Source organism: Gavialis gangeticus, unplaced genomic scaffold (genome assembly GCF_001723915.1).
Source record: "Gavialis gangeticus isolate Ggan-Ray unplaced genomic scaffold, GavGan_comp1, whole genome shotgun sequence".
Classification (NCBI taxonomy): Eukaryota; Metazoa; Chordata; order Crocodylia; family Gavialidae; genus Gavialis; species Gavialis gangeticus.
The window spans coordinates 59,786,056-59,793,632 of NW_017728994.1; positions in this window are offsets into that span (position 1 = coordinate 59,786,056).

Genomic DNA, 7,577 nt, shown 5'->3' on the forward strand with positions numbered 1-7,577 from the left:
GGTCAGGCCGCAGTTGGAGTACTGCGTCCAGTTCTGGGCGCTGCACTTCAGGAGGGATGTGGACAGCATGGAGAGGGTCCAGAGAAGGCCACTCGCATGATCAGGGGACAGCAGGGCAGGCCCTATGAGGAGAGGCTACGGGACCTGAACCTGTTCAGCCTCCAAAAGAGAAGGCTGAGGGGGGATCTAGTGGCCTGTTATAAACTAGTCAGGGGGGATCAGCAGGCATTGGGGGAGTCCCTGTTCCCCCGAGCACTGCCAGGAGTGACCAGGAATAACGGTCACAAGCTGGCAGAGGGTAGGTTTAGGCTAGATATCAGGAGGCGCTACTTCACGGTCAGGGTGGCTAGGGTCTGGAACCAACTTCCAAGCGAAGTGGTGCAGGCTCCTACCCTGGGGGTTTTTAAGAGAAGGTTAGATGAAAACCTTGCTGGGGTCGTTTGACCCCAGTACTCTTTCCTGCCATGGCAGGGGGTCGGACTAGATGATCTGCTCAGGTCCCTTCCAACCCTAGAAACTATGAAACTATGAAAACCAGGACTTACCTAAAACGTTCAGAAATGCAGATTCCTCCTGGGTCATTTTAAACATCATGAACACTCAAACACACAAAGATTTTATGATTTGAATGATGCTAAACGTCAAAGTGCTGAGATTGGTTTGTTTTTTAAAGAAAACAGGAGTCCATTTAATGCCTAGTATAATGAATAGCAGCTAAGTCACAATGGCTTGAGAATGGAAGTGGAAGAGCTAAAGGGTGAAATGATGGTGATATCATAAACCCTCTGTCTAGAATGAAGACTGAAATGAACCAATAGCTGTTTTCTACAATGAGGAAATGAAATATGTGGACAATGGAAACTCAGAGTTTCTTGGGAAACTCCCACCAGAGTCAGAATTTGCTCCCTGTCTCTTGAAAAGAATCCAAGCCCAGCTCTGGGAAGAGTCTATGGAAGCTGGGTAGTTCTCCAGAATTGTCCTTCATCTCCCAAGTACTGCACAGCTTCAATGACAAGTCCATAATACATGCCCTGCAGAAGCCCAAATCCAGACAGTGTTTCACCCATTTCACATAATGGAATGCTTAATCCTGAAAGCGTCAGGGGGACTAGGTGTACCTTCAGATTTAAGAACATGCCTCTGTGGATCCAAGTCAAAGCATGCCCCACAATGCAGAATCACAACTTAAAATCACCTTTTGGGAATTTCATTTGACTTAAAAGCAGACTCTTACTCATATTTAAATGGTCCATTCCTAATTTCTAACATCAGATTGAAAATAGCCTTATGCACATCATAACACTCAGTACCTTCCAAACTTATTTCATAGTACAGAATAACTTCACCTCCTCAAACATTTGATATACATTTCCTTAAATGAGTAATTCCAAGCACTGAAATTCCTGGAACTGAGCTACACACTCTTTGTAATGAAGCAAAAAGCCCCTTTCTTCCTATTAACCACAGAAGTGATTCAGGAATAACATTAGATAAACTTCAGCTTGAGCCTTTCCAGTTTTAGCTGCTCCTTGAACTTCTTTTCTAGCGTAAGTCTCCCCAAGCCTACCTGCAGGTGCTTTCCCCTAAACCAGGGCTGTCCAACGGGTGGCCCACAGGCCACATGAATATGCAGCGCCCCCCCATCACCCACCACTCTTACCACTCCTAGCCCCCCCTCTCCTTCAACTGCTGCTTCCTGCCTTTGCCCAGGGGGAGGGCAGTGCAGCAATGCAGGGAGCAGCCCTGAATGTATCGGGGCGGTGTGGGCGGATTACACCTCATGCCACAGCAGGGATGGGGTAAGCATCCATGAGGCATGCCTGGTGTGGCCTGCACAACATGCAGCCCCCAGGGCACATATTGTGCAGGGCCTACAAGTTGGACAGCCCAGACTTAAACCTTGTTAGTCCTATTTTTTTCTTCCTAGAGGGTCTCCCCCACTGCTCTTGCAGTCTGACTTAGTAACTTAGCAGTAATTAATTTGCTGCTCTCTACAGGGCTCAAATACCTTCACCCAGCAAGACAGCAGGAAAATCCTGCCATTCTGTTCCATGAACTTTCTCTCTTTTCTAGGGCTCCGATTCTTTGTGGAGAAGCACTGAATCTTACAGTGTTATGATGTTAGGGCTATTGGGTATGTCTACAAATGCATCAATGCACTTTAGGTAATGCACATTACATGTAGTACCTCCAGGTGCCTGTACACGAGCGTGGAGGCTGCTCTAATGTGCTGTAATTACGGTACTGCTCTGATGCAAGGCAATTACTGTGCTCCAGCGAACCTCCATGTCTTGTGTTTCAGCATCCCTGCATTTCAAAACAGTGGTAGGGGCATCTTAACTAAAGCTCAAATGAGCTTTAGTTCAAGCGCCCCCACCACCATTTTGAAGTGCAGAGATGCTGATACATGAGAGGCTGGGGCACTTTAATTAGAAAGAGTCCCTCTAATTAAAGTGCCCTCCCCCCACCCCCGGAGCACATGAAAAAGTGCCCTCCATTGTGAGGTACTAGGGAAATATGTATTAGCTTGGCTTAATGTTCATCAACTAAAGCGCACAATTTTTAAGGGATGCTTAATGTGTATTAGCTTATTTTAAATGTGCATTAAGTAAAAAGCATGTTTTTTAACATGATACTTTAAAGCACATTAAAACAGGCTAATGCACACTAAAGCATACATGTAGATGCGCTCACTAGGCTCCTATACACATGCAGGGAGCCAGCTCCGATGTGCTGGAAGTCCAGCGCATTGGAGTAGACGCGATTAACCTGCCTGACTTGATTAATGTAGTCTGCTGGAGCATGGAAATAAACGCACTCCAGCAGACTGTGGTGTCATGTGTATTAGTGTCCCTGCACCAAAAAATTGTGGCAGGTGTTTGGAACTAAAGCTCATTTGATGAGCTTTAGTTCAAAGTGCCCCGCTGCCATTTTTCAGCATGGGGGACGCTGATACACATGAAGCTTGGGCACTTTTAAAAGCACTCGCTAATTAAAGTGCCCCTACCCATGCCTCCCAGAGCACATGTAAAAATGCCCTAAGAAAATGATCATTTTCCTGTCTTAATGAACATTAACTAAAGAGCATGGGGTATTTTTACACATGCAAGCGCTGCAGCGCTGGGCACTTTGAAAAGCACAAGGCACTGTGATGCTTGCTGTTGTATAAGAGGCAAAATGCACATCAGTGCTGAGAAAATGACAGCGGCATGCTTTTGAACTAAACACATCAGAGGTGCTTTAGTTCAAAAGTGCACCACCACCATTTCTGCATGCTGATGTGAATTTTGCCACTTACACAACTTCATGCAGCACAGCATAGTTTGCCTCAGCTCGCGTGCAGACCAAACTCGATTAATCGAGTCTGCTCCAAAGTGGTGGATCTCTGGTGCGTCACAGGACAGAAAAGTATATATATAAGTGCCCATGGTTTTTAAGTGACAATGCGCATTAGCCTCTTTTAATGCACATTAAATAGCACATTTTAGTGCTGCTTCACTGAGCATTAAACTAAGTTAACGTGCATTATAACGTATGTGTAGATGTACCCACTGATTACAAATGCAAGCTGGAGAAATTAGCAGAATGTATCAAAGATGAATTCAATTTAGTTATCCAAATGAGTCTGGTAAAAACATTACTTTTTAAACCCCACATTTTCAAAAGTGGCTACTAATTTTGAGTGCCTTAGCTTTATGGGCTTTACCCCAACAACAGCAACAACTATAGAATAAAGCATTTGACCTACTGCTGTGTAACATTCTGATTGAAAACGTAACAGCTAGTTAAATCGATTTAGAACTAGACAGCTACCAAGTCTCAGAAAGTAGCAAGGGAGGAAACATTACTGAATGGTGGTGTTTCCAATGGACTTCCACAAAGACAGGGCCCTGGCCTGACGCTAGGCAACATGTTCATCGGTGACCTGGAAATGAGCAGAAAATCGTTACTGAGATAAAATTTGCAGATGATAAAGATTAGTACAGTGGTAACTAGGCTGATGAAGGGGCAATCAGACTAAGTGATACAGATCACTCCCCAAGCTGAGCATATTCAAATAAAATGTGTTTTAAAGCAGCCAGATATACAGTTATGTATCTAGGAACAAAGAATGCAGAACAAGGGGACTGTATCCTGGAAAGCAGTGACTCGGAAAAGGGTTAAGGGAAAATATACTCAGTGAGGTGCTGGAACAAAAAGTGTTAATGCAGTTCTTGTATGTAGAAACCTGGGAATAGCGAGTAGGAGGGAAATGATTTTACCACTATCTCTGGCAGTGGTGAGGATACTGGAGTCTGGCATGATGTTCTGGTGTCTGCATTTTTAAAGAGAAGCTGAAAAATTGAGGACAGCACAGAAACGAACAACAAGTATTCAGGAGCTGAAGAAAATACCTTACAGTGAGAGACTTAAATCTCTCAATCTGTTTAATTTATCAGAAACACAACTGAGAGGTGACTTGATTACAGTGTGTAAGCATTTTCATGGGGAGAAAATACCAGGTACTAAAGGGCTCTTTAATCTCATATAGAAAAGCATAACAGGAACAAATGGCTGGAACCTGAGGCCAGACAAATTCAAACTAGAGACAAGGCATAATCTTAACAGTGAGGGTGGATTAGCTATAGGAACAAACTACCAACAGAAATGTTGTATGCCTTCAGATCAAGACTGGGATGCCCTTTTGGAAGAGAGGCTTTAGCCAATCACCAGTTATACTTTAGTCAAATACAAATTATTGGGCTCAATACAGGAATGAAGCTGGCCCGTTACTGGGCCTTACCCACGCACTCCAGTTTCTGTAGCTGAAAGCACGCAAAGGAGTGTTGTATCTAATGTCCCATATGACTACTTTTGACTCTCCAGCCTGACTGACCAAATCCATTCACAGCTGGATCGATTGGAGGGGAATCCTTCAACGCAAGTCTGGAGGCAAGGCTCAAGATCACTCCTCTTGAGCCATCTAGAAATACTTTAGCTGCTATGCCATTGCATCCTTTGAATACAAAGATAAATGCATGACGTTGATTAGTCGGTGATATATGAGAGGTCAGACTAGATTTAAAGATCCATCATGGCCTTAGATTCGTCTGTGGATTGATGCGAGACCTTGGCCTTATTTTAAGAATTCTTGAGTACTCGCAGCTCCAGCGTGAAGTCAGCATGGTCTATAAGTTACTATCTTGTAACACCTGGATCAGAATTTGAGACATCCTGAATCATTCATCATTTTTGCCAATTTAGGCTTAAGTCTTCTCTCTTACCACAGCACCAGTATGACAACAAGAGGTATTTTTTCATCAGACTCCAGTTTATATGGTAAGAAAACTTGCTTTTCAGCCTAAGAATTACACATTGCTTTCTTCAATTTTAATTGCTCACTTTAACTGTAATTGATCTAGACTCCAAAATTATTCAGTGTAGCTGCAGTAGGACCGCCCCCCTACAAGGGTCAGGCCCAGATTTGGTAGTCCTTGGTGGAGCCCCACTGTGTTTTGTATCTTATCATAATTATATTGTGAGTTTTAGAGTTTTCTCCTTAGTGGGTGTTGTCTTACTCAGAGGAAGGCCCAATGTCAAGATGAGAGTTTAACCCAAATGGACCTTTGATTTGGGATGCTCATAGGTTTCCCTGCAGTTGAAAATATCTGTATCAGTATTCATGGCAGAGACTCCTCTTCCCATTGGTGCTATAATCCCTCCCACCCTGAACTCCACTCCTGCCAGGACCTATATGAGGGCTTTCAAGGCACTCAGGAGAAGGCTGATTGTGGTGGCTCTGAGTAGTACCTGGACCTACAGAATTTTCCTTTGTTCCTAGCAACAAGCTGTCTCTTATATACTGCAATGGCAGGGAGAGTATATGTCCTGAAGTCAGTAAAGACAATATTAAAATATAGATGAAAAATTAAAATGCTACAACAATGCCTTCATTAAAATAATTCACTTCCACGATTCTACATTGCATCATTATTATTTTTCACACAGACCTAAGTCAAGATGCAATACCTTGAAAATAAGCATTTGTAATGAAAACAAACACATAGCTTTTCTTATAATAGTAGCATTAGTGCAACTGGAATATTGTTTCCCAAGGTCATTAATCAAGTGTTAATCAAGTGTTCTCAAAAGAGATTTTGTTCCAAGAGTTTCTTTTTATTTAACAAACAAAAAGAAAAATTAGCTTCTCTGCTAAACACTCTGATGGTTCTTCCATATTTCAAGGCATGTATCTCCTTAGAAATACTTGCCTGAAACATGAGTTCAGTTAATTGTGTCAGGGTTATATTAATTAAGATATGGAAAATGCCTATGTTGCGATTATTTTCGCCAGCTGATGTTGTGACTCATTAAGATAATAAAAGGCCTTTGTAGTGAATAAAAGCAAATTCACATTTGTCACAGGCTTTCAGTACACCTAAATAGTGATTAGGTAGTTTCATGGAAGATAGTAATAATAACATTGTACCTTGAATTTATATAGCAATTTTCATTGGAGGATTTGAAGAGTTCTACAAAGGTGGATATTATTCCTACTTTATAAGTTGGGAAACCGAGACACAAAAATGGTTCAAGACTTGCCCTAGTAGTTTATAAGGCAGTCAGATTCAGCACTGGGAATGGACTCCAAAGCCTACATCACTACTGCCCTGGAAAATCCTGTAAGAAGGGACATTCAGGAGAAGACAGTTTAGCAGGGCTCCCCTCAAATCTCATATCATTAAGCTGCAATGCCAGCTTGACATACTCTCTCCTCCAGAACTGAAAGCAATTTGATTTTCAGAGGACTGCAGGGTGGTTCATACTCAGAAGATCTCAGGGGGCTCTAGGACAATAGCAGAACATGCATCCTCCCCTTCCACACCCCACCAACAGCAAAGCAATTTTACATGTTCAGTAATGCACTTTCCTTGCCAGGAGTCAGGTATCCAGGTTGTAGCTGTATTGGTCTAGAGGCAAAAGGAAATCAGAACTTGTGGTAGAGGTGATATCTTTTATTAGACCAACTAGATTTTTGCAAAGAAAAAAAAAAGAAAAAAAAATCTTTAATTGCAAGCTTTCGGGCACAAGCACCCTTCTTCAGGAGAAAACATTGTAAAGGGTCAGGATGAAGTCATTAACCCATCCCCGAGCTTGGAGGGGGCCCAAAGACTCATACACAGTCTGTGTCGACACCTACACAGTCAGTTGGGTCACCAACTGGCTGGAGGGCTGCACCCAGAGAGTGGTGGTAGATGGGTCATTTTCGACCTGGAGGGATGTGGGCAGTGGGGTCCCCCAGGGCTCGGTCCTCGGGCCCGCACTGTTCAACATCTTCATCAGCAACTTGGACGAGGGGGTAAATAGACCCTGTTCAAATTTGCTAATGACACTAAGATGTGGGGGGATGTGGGTACACTAGAAGGAAGGAATAGGCTGCAATCGGACCTGGACAGGTTACAGGGGTGGGCAGATGAGAATAGGATGGGATTCGACACCGACAAGTGCAAGGTGCTGCACCTGGGAAGGAAGAACCAGCACCATACCTACAGGCTGGGGAACTCCCTTCTTGTCAGCACAGAGGCGGAAAAGGATCT